Source organism: Crinia signifera, chromosome 6 (assembly GCF_055691185.1).
Source record: "Crinia signifera chromosome 6, ASM5569118v1, whole genome shotgun sequence".
Lineage (NCBI taxonomy): Eukaryota > Metazoa > Chordata > Amphibia > Anura > Myobatrachidae > Crinia > Crinia signifera.
Genome location: NC_139222.1, coordinates 72,950,745 through 72,968,471, shown reverse-complemented (window position 1 = coordinate 72,968,471; position 17,727 = coordinate 72,950,745). Strand labels below are relative to the sequence as shown.

Here is a 17,727-nt window from a genome sequence, read left to right as displayed (position 1 = left end):
ACTCACAAGGATTCAGCAGCACTGGCCTGGCTTGTTTCTTCCTCTGTTAACTGCCTTGTTTCAGCCACTGCTATGTTTGAGGATAAGTTCACCGGAGTGGCAAAGATGTGTGGCCAAAAACGGTGGAACACTGCTCATAATACTGCCACTCCATATGGGCAGCTCCACTCCTGTTCCTGTCATGGTCATGGACCTTATTAAAGTTCTCTTTAAGGGCCTTCAATTTATTAATAATCTGTTGTTTTGTACGCTGGAACCCAGAGGCTGCAAGCATCTTTGCATTCTTGTATATGATTGCATCTTTCGCTGTCCCTGTAATTTGTCTGGACATTTCTACATCTCCTTTGATCCTGAGCAACTCAGGATCAGAGGAGATGATCGCTCCAATTAGCTATGTTAAAATGCACTCCTCTACTGTACTGTACTGTACTTTTAATAAAAAATGCTTCTCCACTCTGCATGTGATTCTTCCAGTTATTTCCTGTTTATGCCCGGTGACACCCTATAACCTACTGTGGCACAGTCATGTGTTGTAAAGAACGGTTCTGAGCCTTTCACACTGCACAATGAAATGGCTCAGAACCATGTAGGATCCTTCTTTCAACCCGTTTTCAAATACCGGGATTTTGTACCCAGTAAATTCACAGTGGCGCTTTCATACTGCAGCTAGAGCTGGTTTGAAATGCTTAAAAATAGTCAATATACCGTGTTATATCTGGGGTGTGAATGGGGTATTAGTGTTTGCCTGATGATGGACTCATGAGCATGCATATTATCCAGAACATAAGAGACTTACATATCCGTTTTTTCTTCTCCTGAAATGTAATGTGTCTGTTAGGTTTCGGGTATACACCCGTAGCCGGGATTGCTGTTCAGGACAGCCACGGCAGAATCCTATGCTACCTCTGTTTACGCCCAGAGTTGGGTGACCGGTTCCTGCAAGAACTAGGCTTTGCCTGTAGCCGCCACGTTTGGGAGGGCGAGTTAAGCCTGCCCTAGCTCTGGTGCAGCCAGGTGTTATGTAAGGACAAGGAACCGGGGACCCCCTCAGGGTACAGCCAAAAGGACAATCTAGCTGAAGGACCCTAACTGAAATTAAGGAAAAAGGCAACTTGCCGTTACTAACGCGGCTATTAGCGCCAGCGACCTAGTCACCACCCACTGCGAACGCGTCGCATACACAATAAAAATACACCACACCAAAAGCACACAACGAAACGAAACGCACGAACACAGAACACTGCAGAAAACCCCTACCGGCAATGGGGAAAACCGAAAACCTAGCAACTGCTGGAATAACCCTGTAAATACCAGAATGGAGGGTAAATAAACAAAGATGAAAATGCCCAGGAGGGCAACTTGCAAGAGGCAAAGAACTAGGTTCCCAACAGGGGAACTTACAGCACCAGGAACAGGCTGGCAGCCAAGGTGGTCTCCACGCAGCAGCAGACAGGAACAAAACTGGAGCAGATGGGATCAGGCAGATGACAGAAAAACGGAAGCTATCACCGGCGGGGTCTGGCTGGGCTGACTCCCTTAAAAAGGGAGTGTAGCCAATGAACTGCTCCCCCTAATTGATCCCAGCTGGGATAGCATGCGCTGGACAGCGTCCTGTACACTGCCCAGCATCCTGTATGCTGCCCAGCAATGCCAGAGCGGGGAGAAACGCTTCCGCCGCCTGTCCCCGGCATCCTCCATTGCCGGGCAACCCCCGACGGCTTCCGCTGGAGGTTGCGTCCTGGCTTGGAGACAGCTAGCGTCTCTTGTTGCTGAGAAACCAGGCGCTACGCTGTCCGGCGGCCGGGCACCCCTTCCCTGCCAGGGCGCTCCTCCGGCGCCTGCCAGTGTCGTCAGTTTGTTCAATTTGTCACATCAATGCTATTTTTCAAGAGGCACCAGCAGGAGTATTTATATATTTATTTAATCCATCCACCCCCCAGACCAATTTTTCCAGGAGAAAAAAAGCACCGATACACACTATAAGATTATCTGTCTAATCTTGCTGCATGGAATGAAAATCTGTTAATGTAAGGATCTTAATACAAATTTGCTATATCCATTTGATTTAACCAATTTATCCAAACGACCATTTTACACATTTTGGGAATATATTTTTAAAATACTCAGCAATTTGTTTGCTCTTGCTAACATTCCCGAGGTATGCCAGAGATTTTAGACAATGCTCGTGAAGTTATGTGAAAATAAAGTTGTTCTCGGGAACAGAAATGTCTTTGAACTTCGCTGGTCATTGCTTAAAATAGAGATCATAACTCTAAAAGAAATGCAACAACCTATCTTTTGGTGAGCTCAGTTTTAATAAGACGTAAACTTGCTGAAGAGGACATCGGAGTTCAGGTTTTCAGGGAAGAGTCCCGGGAGATTTACAACTCAGGAAAATTAAAATGGTTTTCAACTAACTTTTTCTTTTTTTTTTCTCTTCAAAATCAAGATAAAATGAAAAGGCTGAAAAGAGATTGAAGTACAATTCTATCACAGGCTGGACTCTGCGGCAGACACTTTTGCACCGGTACCTTTTGCCTGCAGGCAATGATAAAGTTGCTGATTAAATTTTAAAATGACTGTCTTTGAAGCTGAAAAGAACGATAGCAGTGGTTGATATACTGTAATATTAAACCAATGCACTGCTCTTTCTCGGCAGTGTGCTGGAGCATGTACCTTATAAAATGACAATGGCACTTAGTGACACGCAAACAACATTGCAGTTTTTCAAAGCTACAATAATATAGAAACCAATAGAATTTTGTTTACTATAGAAATCTGAGGATCTTGGTTGCTCAAAATATACTTGCCACCTGCTCATACGTTACCCATCAATCAGAGATTGCTTTACAGAAGCCCTTCTGCAAGAAGGGGGTATGCATGCATTTAGTGCGTCCACCACATAGGCAAACGCAGGGGGGGTGGGGGTTCTGGTTGCCTGGAAACCCCCCTCCTCTTTGAAAATTACTTTAATTAATAATGTAAATATTAATAATATATTCCATACAGAATCCAGTGTATAAAAAGACCAATTTTCAGGGCTGTTACCGCTCCCCCAGACTCCTGTACTTACTCCAATGTGCTGCAGAGTGGGAGTTTATTTATTACATTTGGAAACCCCCCTTTTACCAAGATGGGAACGGGCAAGCATCTCACACACTTGTGCGTCCATTGCCGTGAACAGAAAAATCTAATATATTATATCAATGGTACAGTAAGTGCAACTTGCACAGTCCCTATCCAGCATTGTCAGATGTACCAGTGGAGGGTGCATATGCCCCATGTTGTACAACAAAGTTATCCCATACTAAATGTGAGCATCCTCTGAGCCTGACGAAAATGCGTATGCATTGAAACGTTGCCATCTTCAATAAACCTGTTTTTTGAATATCTACAAGTCTGGAGTGCTGTGTCCACCGAAAAAGTCTACATACCCCATCGACACCTGCACCCGACCAGCAACCGATAAGGGAAGCTGTGCCCGGCCTATTACAAGTCTATATTATAAGGGCACGGTAGTGCCCTTATATTAAGGCTGAATCCAACGAACGGATTTTTCCCATAGGGAACTTTTCGGATGGGGGCATGGTGTTTGAGGGACTGCACCTCAAAAGTGACTGGGCGTACTGAGCTAAAATTTGGCATGTACGCGTAGAATCGTCAACCGGTGCTGCGTGCCAAATTTCAGGTCGAAATATTAAAAAATGACCAATTGGGAGCGATCTAAACTTCCAACTGTCAGTTTTTTTCTGACACTTGAGAAATGACACTTTGTCACCCATGTTAGTCTATGAGGGTTTTTTTGGGAAGGCATAACTCGGGGTAGGGGAACAATTGAGACTTGGGGTTTGTTTTATTAGGTAGATATTGTCCCAGTGGAGTGCCTTTTGGGGTTGAGGATTTTCAGATAGGTACAGTTTTTTTATAATTTAGTGAAACATGCCCCATTATAGAGATAGGAGCTCCAACTTGTTGCGCATGCGCAGTCCCGCCACTAGGGGGAGTCCTCAGATTGGCTTCACTTCAGTGTACCAAGATGGCCGACGGTGAAGCTAGTGTGAAGTGCTGCGGCCAGAGCCTCCTGCAGGTCCCCTCCATAAACATCTGCCTGGCCAGCGTTGAGGTACTGGGTGGGGGGAGAGTGAGTGGGGGGCGCTGGCAGCTTATTCATGGGGTGAGTGAGTGAGTGGGGGGCGCTGGGAGCGAGGGGGAGTGTGGCTGTCTGTCCTGCTGCTGACATCCATGCGCTGCAGCCTCAGTGTGCACGCCTCGTTATTAATACTAAACTATCTCTGTATGTATGCTCTCCCTGTCCTGTCACCCTGCAGCAGAGAGTGACAGTGTGATTTCAGCTGCAGGGTGACAGGACAGGGAGAGCGTACATACAGAGATCTTCAGTGCAGACACTCACAGCGTATTGTTCAATTGTTGTATTAATCTAGCCAGCAGCTGCTGCTGCCTCCAGAAGCACCCGGTGTATGTAGCAAGTCCTCTTGTGGCCACCCCACCCCACCCCACGGTGAGTGCCTGCCCCACCCCACCCCATTCTGAGTGTCTGCCGTAGTAGATCTCTGTATGTCCACTCTCCCTGTCCTGTCACCCTGCAGCAGAGAGCGGCTGTGTGCTTTCAGCTGCAGGGTGACAGGACAGGGAGAGCGTACATACAGAGATCCATACATACCTCCCAACTTTTAAGTCCTTAGAAGAGGGACACAGGCCGTAAAATAGGGGACGTGGCTACCTGAAAGGGGGCGTGCCCTATATTCACGTCTGCCTGCAAGACAACGCCCCCATTTTGACGCTGTGGGGGTTGGGATGGCCATCATTGCCATTGCCATCGATGGTTGCCATCGATGGCAATTCTGCAACTGACCATCAAAAGTCCTAAACTATGCAATGGATGACCATCGATATTTTTACATATCGATGGTCATCCATTGTGTTTGATTGGCATGTGGGCCAATCAAAACACGGAGGCGAAGCTTCATGGGTGTCAGGGGCGGAGCTAAGCTCAGTGTCCTGGCACTATGAAAAAAAAAAAAGCAAAACATTGTTTTGCTGTTCCATTGATGGTACTCTGCCCCCCCCAGTGCCCCCATGTGTACGCTGCCACCCCCCAGTGCCCCCATGTGTACGCTGTCCCCCCAGTGCCCCTTCGTGTGTACCCAGTCCTCCCCAGTGCCCCCCGTGTGTACGCTGTCCTCCCCAGTGCCCCCCATGTGTACGCTGTCCTCCCCAGTGCCCCCCATGTGTACGCTGTGCCCCCCTTGTGTACGCTGCCCCCCCAGTGCCCCCCGTATGTACGCTGTGCTCCCCCCGTGTGTACGCTGTGCTCCCCCCGTGTGTACGCTGTCCCACCCCCAGTGCCCCCCGTGTGTACGCTGTCCCACCCCCAGTGCCCCCCGTGTGTACGCTGCCCCCCCAGTGCCCCCGTGTGTACGCTGTGCTCCCCGTATGTACGCTGTGCTCCCCCGTGTGTACGCTATGCTCCCCGTATGTACGCTGTGCTCCCCCGTGTGTACGCTATGCTCCCCGTATGTACGCTGTGCTCCCCTGTATGTACGCTGTGCTCCCCCGTGTGTACGCTATGCTCCCCGTATGTACGCTGTGCTCCCCCGTGTGTACGCTGTGCTTCCCCCCGTGTGTACGCTGTGCTTCCCCCCGTGTGTACGATGTGCTTCCCACCCCGTGTGTACGCTGTGCTCCCCCCCGTGTGTACGCTGTGCCCCCCGTGTGTACGCTGTCCCGCCCCCATGTGTACGCTGTCCCCCGTGTGTACGCATTGTTATTGTTATTATATTTCCTGCACAGACTCTGTCCTCCCCATGCTGCCGCCGGGACTCGTCGGGACCAGGATAAGGCTCTTCCACAGCCTGCGGCCTAACAATCTGGTGAAGCACCGGCCTTGAGTTGCCTCCGCCACCCGGAAGACAGAAAGCAGCCACCCGGGCCATCAGAGGAGCAGCTGCACCCAGGTAAATCCATCCACCCACTGTCCCTGTGTGTACCCTGTCCCCCATCAACACCATACCTGTGTGTACCCTGTCCCCCCAACTGTCCCCCACACCAGAATCCCTGTGCATACCCTGTCCCCCCCACTGTCCCTGCATGTACCCTGCCCCCCCAGTGCCCGCCGTGTGTACGCTGCCCCCCCAGTGCCCGCCGTGTGTACGCTGCCCCCCCAGTGCCCGCTGCCCCCCAGTGCCCCCGTGTGTATGCTGCCCCCCTACAGTGCCCAGAGCCCCCTGTGTGTATGCTGTCCCCCCCCCCCCGTGTCGCGGTGTGTACGTTGTCCCCCCCACCCCAGTGCCCCCGTGTGTACGCTGCCCCCCCAGTGCCCCCATGTGTACGCTGCCCCCCCAGTGTCCCTATGTGTACGCTGTCCCCCCCAGTGCCCCGTGTGTATGCTGTTGTCCCCCCAGTGCCCCCGTGTGTATGCTGTGCCCCCCCATTTGTCTACGCTGTGCCCCCCGTGTGTATGCTGTCCCCCCCAGTCCCCCCTGTGTGTACGCTGCCCCCCCAGTGCCGCCGTGTGTACGCTGTCCCCCAGTGCCCCCCCATGTGTACGCTGTGCCCCCCGTGTGTACGCTGTCCCCTTCAGTGCCCCCCGTGTGTACACTGTCCCCCCTGTCCCTGTATGTACCCTGTTCCCCCCCAGTGCCTGCCGTGTGTACGCTGTCCCCCCCCCCCAGTGCCCACCAATTGTATGCTGCCCCTCCCCATTGCCCCCGTGTGTATGCTGTCCCCCCACAGTGCCCCCCCCCGTGTATGCTGTCCCCCCCAGTGCCCCCATGTGTATGCTGTTGTCCCCCCAGTGCCCCGTGTGTACGCTGTGCCCCCCCATTTGTGTACGCTGTCCCCCCCAGTGCTACCCGTGTGTACGCCGTCCCCCCAGTGCCCCCCCGTGTGTACGCTGTCCCCTTCAGTGCCCCCCGTGTGTACGCTGTGTCCCGATGTCCCTGTATGTACCCTGTCACCCCCCCCAGTGCCCGCCGTGTGTATGCTGTTCCCCCCACTGCCCGCCGTTTGTATGCTTCCCCCCCCAGTGCCTGTATGTACCCTGTCACCCCCCCAGTGCCCCCCCGTGTGTACGCTGTCCCCCCAGTGCCCCCCCGTGTGTTCGCTGTCCCCCCCAGTGCCCCCGTGTGTACACTGCCCCCCCCCCAGTGCACCCGTGTGTACGCTGTCCCCACCAGTGCCCCCCCATGTGAACTCTGCCCCCCCAGTGCCCCCGGGTGTACGCTGTCCCCCCCCAGTGCCCCCGCGTGTACGCTGTCCCCCCCAGTGCCCCCACGTGTACGCTGTCCCCCCCCCAGTGCCCCCGCGTGTACGCTGTCCCCCCAGTGCCCCCGCGTGTATGCTGTCCCCCCCAGTGCTTCCCGTGTGTGTGTACGCTGTCCTCCCCCAGTGCCCCCGTGTTTACCCTGTGCCCCCCGTGTGTACGCTGTCTCCCCCCAGTGACCCCCGTGTGTACGCTGTCTCCCCCCAGTGCCCCCCCCGTGTACACTGTCCCCCCAGTGCCCCCCGCGTGTATGCTGTTGCCCCTGTGTGTGTATGCTGTCTCCCCACCAGTGTGTACGCTGCCCCCCCAGTGTCCCCCGTGTGTACGCTGTCCCCCTCCCAGTGCCCCCCGTGTGTACGCTGTCCCCCTCCCAGTGCCCCCCGTGTGTACGCTGTCCCCCTCCCAGTGCCCCCCGTGTGTACGTTGTCCCCCTCCAGTGCCCACCGTGTGTACGCTGTGCCCCCCCCCGTGTATACGCTGTGTACCCCACCGGTGCCCCCATATGTAGGCTGTCGTCCCCCACTGTCGTGTATGCTGTGCACCCCCATTTGTGTACGCTGTCCCCCCAGTGCCCCCCGTGTGTACGCTGTCCCCCCTAGTGCCCCCCATGTTTACGCTGTCCCCCCATTGCCCCCGTGTGTATGCTGTCCCCCCACAGTGCCCCCCGTGTGTATGCTGTCCCCCCCCAGTGCCCCCATGTGTATGCTGTTGTCCCCCCAGTGCCCCATGTGTACGCTGTGCCCCCCCATTTGTGTACGCTGTCCCCCCCAGTTCCCCCCGTGTGTACGCTGTCCCCCCAGTGCCCCCCCGTGTGTTCGCTGTCCCCCCCAGTGCCCCCGTGTGTACGCTGTCCCCCCAGTTCCCCCCCATGTGTACGCTGTGTCCCCCGTGTGTACGCTGTCCCCTTCAGTGCCCCCCATGTGTACGCTGTGTCCCGATGTCCCTGTATGTACCCTGTCACCCCCCCCAGTGCCCGCTGTGTGTATGCTGTCCCCCCCAGTGCCCGCCGTTTGTACGCTGTCCCCCTCCCAGTGCCCCCCATGTGTACTCTGTCCACCACTGTACTGCAGCTGCACCCAGGTAAATCCGTCCCCCCACTGTCCCTGTGTTTACCCTGTCCCCCACCCCACTATCCCTGTGTGTCCTGACCCCCACCCCACTATCCCTGTGTGTGCCCTGTCCCCCCACTGTCCCTGTATGTACCCTGTCCCCCCAGTGCCCCCGTGTGTACACTGCCCCCCCCCCAGTGCACCCGTGTGTACGCTGTCCCCACCAGTGCCCCCCCATGTGAACGCTGCCCCCCCCAGTGCCCCCGTGTGTATGCTGTCCCCCCCCAGTGCCCCCATGTGTATGCTGTTGTCCCCCCAGTGCCCCATGTGTACGCTGTGCCCCCCCATTTGTGTACGCTGTCCCCCCCAGTTCCCCCCGTGTGTACGCTGTCCCCCCAGTGCCCCCCCGTGTGTTCGCTGTCCCCCCCAGTGCCCCCGTGTGTACGCTGTCCCCCCAGTTCCCCCCCATGTGTACGCTGTGTCCCCCGTGTGTACGCTGTCCCCTTCAGTGCCCCCCATGTGTACGCTGTGTCCCGATGTCCCTGTATGTACCCTGTCACCCCCCCCAGTGCCCGCTGTGTGTATGCTGTCCCCCCCAGTGCCCGCCGTTTGTACGCTGTCCCCCTCCCAGTGCCCCCCATGTGTACTCTGTCCACCACTGTACTGCAGCTGCACCCAGGTAAATCCGTCCCCCCACTGTCCCTGTGTTTACCCTGTCCCCCACCCCACTATCCCTGTGTGTCCTGACCCCCACCCCACTATCCCTGTGTGTGCCCTGTCCCCCCACTGTCCCTGTATGTACCCTGTCCCCCCAGTGCCCCCGTGTGTACACTGCCCCCCCCCAGTGCACCCGTGTGTACGCTGTCCCCACCAGTGCCCCCCCATGTGAACGCTGCCCCCCCCAGTGCCCCCGCGTGTGCGCTGTCCCCCCCAGTGCCCCCGCGTGTGCGCTGTCCCCCCCCAGTGCCCCCGCGTGTGCGCTGTCCCCCCCCAGTGCCCCCGCGTGTGCGCTGTCCCCCCCCAGTGCCCCCGCGTGTACGCTGTCCCCCCCAGTGCCCCCGCGTGTACGCTGTCCCCCCCCAGTGCCCCCGCGTGTACGCTGTCCCCCCCCCAGTGCCCCCGCGTGTACGCTATCCCCCCCCCCAGTGCCCCCGCGTGTACGCTGTCCCCCCCCAGTGCCCCCGCGTGTACGCTGTCCCCCCCAGTGCCCCCGCGTGTACGCTGTCCCCCCCAGTGCCACCCGCGTGTACGCTGTCCCCCCCCAGTGCCCCCCGCGTGTACGCTGCCCCCCCCAGTGCCCCCCGCGTGTACGCTGTCCCCCCCAGTGCCCCCCGCGTGTACGCTGTCCCCCCCAGTGCCCCCCGCGTGTACGCTGTCCCCCCCAGTGCCCCCCGCGTGTACGCTGTCCCCCCCAGTGCCCCCCGCGTGTACGCTGTCCCCCCCAGTGCCCCCCGCGTGTACGCTGTCCCCCCCAGTGCCCCCCGCGTGTACGCTGTCCCCCCACGTGTACGCTGTCCCCCCCCAGTGCCCCCGCGTGTACGCTGTCCCCCCCAGTGCCCCCGCGTGTACGCTGTCCCCCCCAGTGCCCCCGCGTGTACGCTGTCCCCCCCAGTGCCCCCCAGTGCCCCCGCGTGTACGCTGTCCCCCCCAGTGCTTCCCGTGTGTGTGTACTCTGTCCTCCCCCAGTGCACCCGTGTTTACCCTATGCCCCCCGTGTGTACGCTGTCTCCCCCCAGTGCCCCCCGTGTGTATGCTGTTGCCCCTGTGTGTGTGTATGCTGTCTCCCCACCAGTGTGTACGCTGTCCCCCTCCCAGTGCCCCCTGTGTGTACGCTGTCCCCCTCCCAGTGCCCCCCGTGTGTACGCTGTCCCCCTTCCAGTGCCCCCCGTGTGTACGCTGTCCCCCCTCCAGTGCCCCCCCGTGTGTACGCTGTGCCCCCCCCCCGTGTATATGCTGTGTCCCCCACCGGTGCCCCCATATGTACGCTGTCGTCCCCCACAGTGCCCCGTGTATGCTGTGCCCCCCCCCCCCGTGTGTACGCTGTCCCCCCTAGTGCCCCCCATGTTTACGCTGTCCCCCCCGTGTGTACGCTGTCCCCCAGTGCCCCCCATGTGTACGCTGTCCCCCAGTGCCCCCCCATGTGTACGCTGTCCCCCATTACCCCCGTGTGTACGCAGCCCCCCTCCCCCAGTGCCCCCCGTGTGTATGCTGACCCCCCCAGTGCCCCTGTGTGTACTCTGTCCCCCCAGTGCCCCCGTGTGTACTCTGTGCCCCATGTGTACGCTGTCTCCCCCCAGTGCCCCCCTGTGTGTATGCTGCCCCCCGTGTGTATGCTGCCCCCCAGTGCCCCCGAGTGTACGCTGTGCCCCCGTGTGTACGCTGCCTCCCCCAGTGCCCCCCGTGTATACGCTGTTCCCCCAGTGCCCCCCGTGTGCATGCAGCCCCCCAGTGCCCCCCGTGTGTACGCTGTCCCCCCAGTGCCCCCCGTGTGTACGCTGTGCCCCCGTGTGTACAATTTCTCCCCCCAGTGCCCCCTGTGTGATCGCTGTCCCGCCTAGTTACCCACCATGTGTACACTGTCCCCCCCCCCAGTGTCTCCGTGTGTATGCTGTTGCCCCTGTGTGATTATGCTGTCCCTCGCCCAGTGCCCCCATGTGTCTACGCTGTGCCCCCTGTGTGTATGCTGCCCCCCCGTGCCACCCATGTGTACGCTGTTCCGCCCCCCAGTGCCCCCGTGTGTGTACGCTGTCCCCTCAGTGCCCCCCGTATATGTACGCTGCTCCCCCGTATGTGTACGCTGCCCCCCCCCCCCCCCCAGTGCTTCCCGTGTGTGTGTACGCTGTCCCCCTGGCATCCTACATTCTCTACCATCCAGCCAGGGGACATGGCCGCCCGCCCGCCAGCCAGCAGCTCCTATCCCCGGCATCTTACATCCCCTACCATCCAGGCCGGGGACGTGCTTGCCTGGCCGCCCGCCTGCAGCTCCTAAAGCTGAGCCCTTTATTATTATTGTTAATATTATTATTATATTTCCTGCCCAGACTCTGTCCTCCCCATGCTGCCGCCGGGACCAGGTTCAGGCGCTTCCACAGCCTGCGGCCTAACAATCTGGTGAAGCTCCGGCCTTGAGTTGCCTCCGCCTCCCGGAAGACAGAAAGCAGCCACCCGGGCCATCAGTGGAACAGCTGCACCCAGGTAAATCCATCCCCCCACTATCCCTGTGTGTGCCCTGTCCCCCATCCCCACTATCCCTGTGTGTACCCTGTCCCCCACACCACTATACCTGTGCATACCCTGTCCCCCCCACTGTCCCTGCATGTACCCTGCCCCCTCAGTGCCCGCCGTGTGTACGCTGCCCCCCCAGTGCCCGCCGTGTGTACGCTGCCCCCCCAATGCCCGCTGCCCCCCCAGTGCCCCCTGTGTGTATGCTGTCCCGTCCCAGTGTCCCCGTGTGTACGCTGTCCCCCCCACCCCAGTGCCCCGTGTGTACGCTGTCTTTCCCCAGTGCCCCGGTGTGTATGCTGTCCCCCCACAGTGCCCCCCATGTGTATGCTGTCCCCCCCAGTGTCCCGTGTGTACGCTGCCCCCCCAGTGCCCCCGTGTGTATGCTGCCCCCACCAGTACCCGGTGCCCCCCGTGTGTACGCTGTCTTTTCCCCCAGTGCCCCTGTGTGTATGCTGTCCCCCCCACAGTGCCCCCCATGTGTATGCTGTCCCCCCCAGTGTCCCGTGTGTACGCTGCCCCCCCAGTGCCCCCGTGTGTACGCTGCCCCCACCAGTACCCAGTGCCCCCCGTGTGTACGCTGTCCCCCCCCAGTGCCCCATGTGTACGCTGTCCCCCCAGTGCCCTCGTGTGTACGCTGTCCCCTCCAGTGCCCTCCGTGTGTACGCTGTCCCCTCCAGTGCCCTCGTGTGTACGCTGTCCCCTCCAGTGCCCTCGTGTGTACGCTGTCCCCCCCAGTGCCCTCGTGTGTACGCTGTCCCCCCCAGTGCCCTCGTGTGTACGCTGTCCCCCCAGTGCCCTCGTGGTGTACGCTGTCCCCCCCAGTGCCCCACGTGTGTACGCTGCCCCCCCAGTGCCCCACGTGTGTACGCTGTCCCCCCACAGTGCCCCCCATGTGTACGCTTGCCCCCCATGTGTACGCTGTCCCCCCACAGTGCCCCCCATGTGTACGCTGTCCCCCCACAGTGCCCCCCATGTGTACGCTGTCCCCCCCAGTGCCCCGTGTGTATGCTGTTGTCCCCCCAGTGCCCCCATACGTGTGCCCCCCCATTTGTGTACGCTGTCCCCCCCAGTGCCCCCCATTTGTGTACGCTGTGCCCCCCGTGTGTACGCTGTCCCCCCCAGTGCCCCGTGTGTGCGCTGTCCCACCAAGTGCCCCCGTGTGTATGCTGTCCCCCCCAGTGCCCCCCCATGTGTACGCTGTGCCCCCCGTGTGTACGCTGTCCCCCCCCAGTGCCCCCGTGTGTACGCTGTCCCCCCAGTGCCCCCGTGTGTACGCTGTCCCCCCCAGTGCCTCCGTGTGTACGCTGTCCCCCCCAGTGCCCCCGTGTGTACGCTGCCCCCCCATGCCCCACGTGTGTACGCTGCCCCCCCAGTGCCCCACGTGTGTACGCTGCCCCCCCCAGTGCCCCACGTGTGTACGCTGCCCCCCCAGTGCCCCACGTGTGTACGCTGTCCCCCCACAGTGCCCCCGTGTGTACGCTGTCCCCCCACAGTGCCCCCCATGTGTGCGCTATCCCCCCACAGTGCCCCCCATGTGTACACTGTTCCCCCACAGTGCCCCCCATGTGTACGCTGTCCCCCCCAGTGCCCCGTGTGTATGCTGTTGTCCCCCCCAGTGCCCCCATGTGTACGTGTGCCCCCCCATTTGTGTACGCTGTCCCCCCCAGTGCCCCCCCATTTGTGTACGCTGTCCCCCCCAGTGCCCCCCGTGTGTACGCTGTCCCCCCCCCAGTGCCCCCGTGTGTGCGCTGTCCCCCCCAGTGCCCCCCGTGTGTATGCTGTCCCCCCCAGTGCCTCGTGTGTACGCTGTACCCCCAGTGCCCCCCCATGTGTACGCTGTGTGTACGCTTTACACCTCCAGTGCCCCCCGTGTGTACGCAGTCCCCCCAGTGCCCCCGTGTGTACGCTGTCCCCCCCAGTGCCCCCGTGTGCACGCTGTGCCCCCCAGTGCCCCTTGTGCATAAGCTGTGCCCCCCCTATGTGTATCCCATGTGTACATTGCCCTCCTTCAATTCCCTACAGTAAAGCTTCTACACTCTGGGTGCCATGCTCATTGCCAGGGGTTTCATGGGATGGATGTCTTGCCTGTTGACAGGGGTTTCATGCACTGGGACGGGTGTCATACTCAATGCCAGGGGTTTGTAATGCTTGTGGCCGGGGGTAATGCTCATTGCCAGGGGTGTGTTATCATTAAACATTTAAAAAATCTAATTTTATTCTTACACTGAAATTTAAAATAAAAATAAATTGAAAAAAGCTATGAAATTCCATTGACAAAAAACCTTACGGTTTCACACGTCCCATTAAGGCTTCTTACACATGATCTGGCATTTCTGAAACCTGTTGTAACTCTTCTACTCAAACGCCAAAAAGCAATGAAATTACGATCATTAAGGCTGACGCCTTAATGGACGTATTCCTTGCGCAATACAGATATGGTACGCCATCACAGCCTGTGGGTAAGTGCAGATTCAGCACTCTCACAGAGTGAGATTGCTGTCACTCACACAATGGTGGAGCTGCTAATTCACAGATTTGTGTGCTCATTGGAATACACACATGCAGTCTATGCAACTGAAGGTCTGAGCAGTAAACAGAGCCGAGAGGATGGGGTAAAAGTGGTGTTGATTGGGGTAGGAGGCAGTGTGGTGCAGATGGGGAGGAATAGAAATGCGTAGTGTTGTGGGAAGGCTAAGCAGCACTGATGGGGGACAAACGAAGCAGATGGGTGGAAAACAGTGGCACAGATTGGGGAAGGTAAGACAGAGTGATGCGATTGGATGGGAAACAGAGGAGCAGTTGGAGGAAAGACAGCACTGATGGGTGAGGGGGTTTGGAGCAAAGGGGATAAAGGGAAAACAGAGCAGCACAGATGAAGAGGGGAGACAGCAGTACAGATGGAAGGAAACTGTGTAATGGATGAGGTGGGCAGAGCAGCCTGGATTGAGGGGGAGACAGAGTATCACTAATAGAGGGGAAGCCAGTGGCACATATAGAAGGAAACAGTGGCATCTGTGTGGAAAGACAGGGCAGCGCAGATGGGGAAAGACACATTGGTGCAGATGAGGCAATACACACAGCAGTAGGTATCGGAGAAGACAGAACAGCATGACGGCGTATAGGGGAAGAAAGTGTAGATGCATAGTAATTGGGAGTATTATAGTTTTTGCAATTATGAAAGATGTTTTTGGTAACTGCATGTGAATACTAAATGAAATGGATATACTCTATGTAGTGAGTGTGAAAGATGTTGGACCCTGGGATAGTTTTAGTAATAGTGTTTATTCTAGCACCTGCCATCTTTGAAAACCTATGCAGTTCCTCTACCCTATCTGGGGTGTTGCTGTCTGCTGTAGTGTTTCTAGCAAAGGTCTAGTTTGCAGTGCTAATATACAGACCACACTGTGCTAGAAGCACTACAGCAGACAGCTACACCCCAGGCAGGGAAGAGGAACTGCATGGGTTTTCAAAGATGGTGGGTGCTAGAATGAACATTATAGTAACTCAGAGGTATAGACAGTTTTACATGATTGCGGGTACTTACAGTATTAGGATGAGTGCGCCACATAACTACTCAGACCTTCAGTTGCATAGACTGCATGTGTGTATTCCAATGAGCACACAAATCTGTGAATTAGCAGCTCCACCATTGTGTGAGTGACAGCAATCTCACTCTGTGAGAGTGCTGAATCTGCACTTACCCACAGGCTGTGATGGCGTACCATATCTGTATTGCGCAAGGAATACGTCCATTAAGGCGTCAGCCTTAATGATCGTAATTTCATTGCTTTTTGGCGTTTGAGTGGAAGAGTTACAACAGGTTTCAGAAATGCCAGATCATGTGTAAGAAGCCTTAATGGGACGTGTGAAACCGTAAGGTTTTTTGTCAATGGAATATATATATATATATATATATATATATACGAGTCTTGTATGCCCGGCACTCAGACCCCCCCACGGGGTAACTTGCTCCGTTGCCTGTCTGTGCTGACTGAGAAGCCAGAAACATGTAGCAGATAGATGAAAACAGCGGCACTCAGAGTCTTGAAATGATGCAAACAGCGTGAAAACTTTACTGATCTACAGTTTCGGGGTAATCACCCCTTCATCAGGACAAATACACAGTGAAAATACAAGCAATAAATACACTTCAAACCACTCACCCACGCCCCCCCGGCGTTCCCGCGTCTCCGTGGTCCTACCCCGAACTTCCGGCTGTATCCAGGAGCGTCATGCTGCGGGACGGACGTGCGTCAGCTGTTGATCGCCGTTGTCCGGGCAACCAGAGGACTCTCACCCCTCTGGCGTCTCCGGCTTCCGCTCTCCATGCTCGCCCGCCTCTCTGTGACGCTGGTGGTTGCCCTGGAAACCGGCCATCTCTCACATAGCCGGTCAACCCGGCCCCCATCCTGCGTCACCGCTCCCTCAGCATTTGATACGCTGGTTGCCCGTACGCTTCAGGGATGGTTGTCACGGTGATTTGGGAACTGCCTGAAATGTAAACACAGACAATAATGTGATCATGTGCAATATTATGCATATAAAAAAAAATTGTAAAAATACATGTCGGGTGTTGTCATCCTATCAAACCTTAAAACATACTAGTGTTACATATCAGTGTGTCCAAATATCTGGACAATTTCTCCACACTCCATGGCGCCCTATTAACAAACAAGAGGCACTTCTATTCATACATCCTTGTGTGGCCAGACCCCATGGTCTGGTCGGTATCGTGCTCTCCCCCTAATAAGTGCGACATTATCAAACAAATGTACCATCAAGACATTAGTGAAAATATGAAAAAAGTGCTAAGTGCTGAGAAACAAATCTCTAAAGTGCTTCAATATTAAAAAAGGACCTTGGAATCACTGGATCCCCAGTGTCCATGGCCCTGTGAAAACTTAACTCTAATGTTAAAAAGCTGGGTAATGGTGTTTCTCATCAGCATGCGAAGTGAGCACATGACTCCTACTAAAAACCTTTCACTACTGTCTTAATAAGTACCTGGGTGGGGTGAACCTTCTTATCCATCCCCCCCATCATGTTTCTGTTTGCAGTGGGTACATCAAAACAACTCAATACATTCTGACTAGCCAAATGGCCTGCTGTTGGATACATATAACAGCCAGTACAGCTAGAATTCACAAAAAGTTAATTAATCCAAGGGACTCGTTGAGTCCCTTTGGTTTTAATGTTTCCAACCTAAAAATCCAACGGGATTCCAATTGTAACAGGGCTTTACCCCTGTTCCCTCCACGGGGGCTGTCCGGCACTTGGTCAATTATTTTATACCTGAGTGTGGCCATGTTGTGTTTCATGGCCGCAAAGTGCCAGGCCACTGGTTGTTCGCTAGACCCTGTGTTCAGGGCCGAGCGAATGGCTTGGCGGTGCTGTGCCATGCGGACCTTAAACTGGCATTCAGTCTTACCAATATAATAAAGTCCGCATGGACACATTACCGCATATACCACGAGTGTGGAGTGTGGAGAAATTGTCCAGATATTTGGACACACTGATATGTAACACTAGTATGTTTTAAGGTTTGATAGGATGACAACACCCGACATGTATTTTTACAATTTTTTTTTTTATATGCATAATATTGCACATGATCACATTATTGTCTGTGTTTACATTTCAGGCAGTTCCCAAATCACCGTGACAACCATCCCTGAAGCGTACGGGCAACCAGCGTATCAAATGCTGAGGGAGCGGTGACGCAGGATGGGGGCCGGGTTGACCGGCTATGTGAGAGATGGCCGGTTTCCAGGGCAACCACCAGCGTCACAGAGAGGCGGGCGAGCATGGAGAGCGGAAGCCGGAGACGCCAGAGGGGTGAGAGTCCTCTGGTTGCCCGGACAACGGCGATCAACAGCTGACGCACGTCCGCCCCGCAGCATGACGCTCCTGGATACAGCCGGAAGTTCGGGGTAGGACCACGGAGACGCGGGAACGCCGGGGGGCGTGGGTGAGTGGTTTGAAGTGTATTTATTGCTTGTATTTTCACTGTGTATTTGTCCTGATGAAGGGGTGATTACCCCGAAACTGTAGATCAGTAAAGTTTTCACGCTGTTTGCATCATTTCAAGACTCTGAGTGCCGCTGTTTTCATCTATCTGCTATATATATATATATATATATATATATATATATATATATATATATATATATA

General features: G+C 56.4%; 1 long non-coding RNA gene across 2 annotated transcripts in view; it reads left to right on the top strand.

Moving 5' to 3' along the window:
* Window positions 1-11,792, top strand: part of LOC146006974 (uncharacterized) — a 440,234-nt gene extending 428,442 nt beyond the window's left edge. Inside the window, exons 4-5 of one of the 2 annotated variants that reach the window (XR_014444153.1) lie at window positions 5,812-5,975; window positions 11,373-11,792. This is a non-coding gene — a long non-coding RNA (uncharacterized LOC146006974). The remainder of the gene's footprint in view (window positions 1-5,811; window positions 5,976-11,372) is intronic. The other variant, XR_014444154.1, reaches the window with a different exon arrangement.
* The last annotated feature ends 5,935 nt before the right edge of the window (window positions 11,793-17,727 follow it).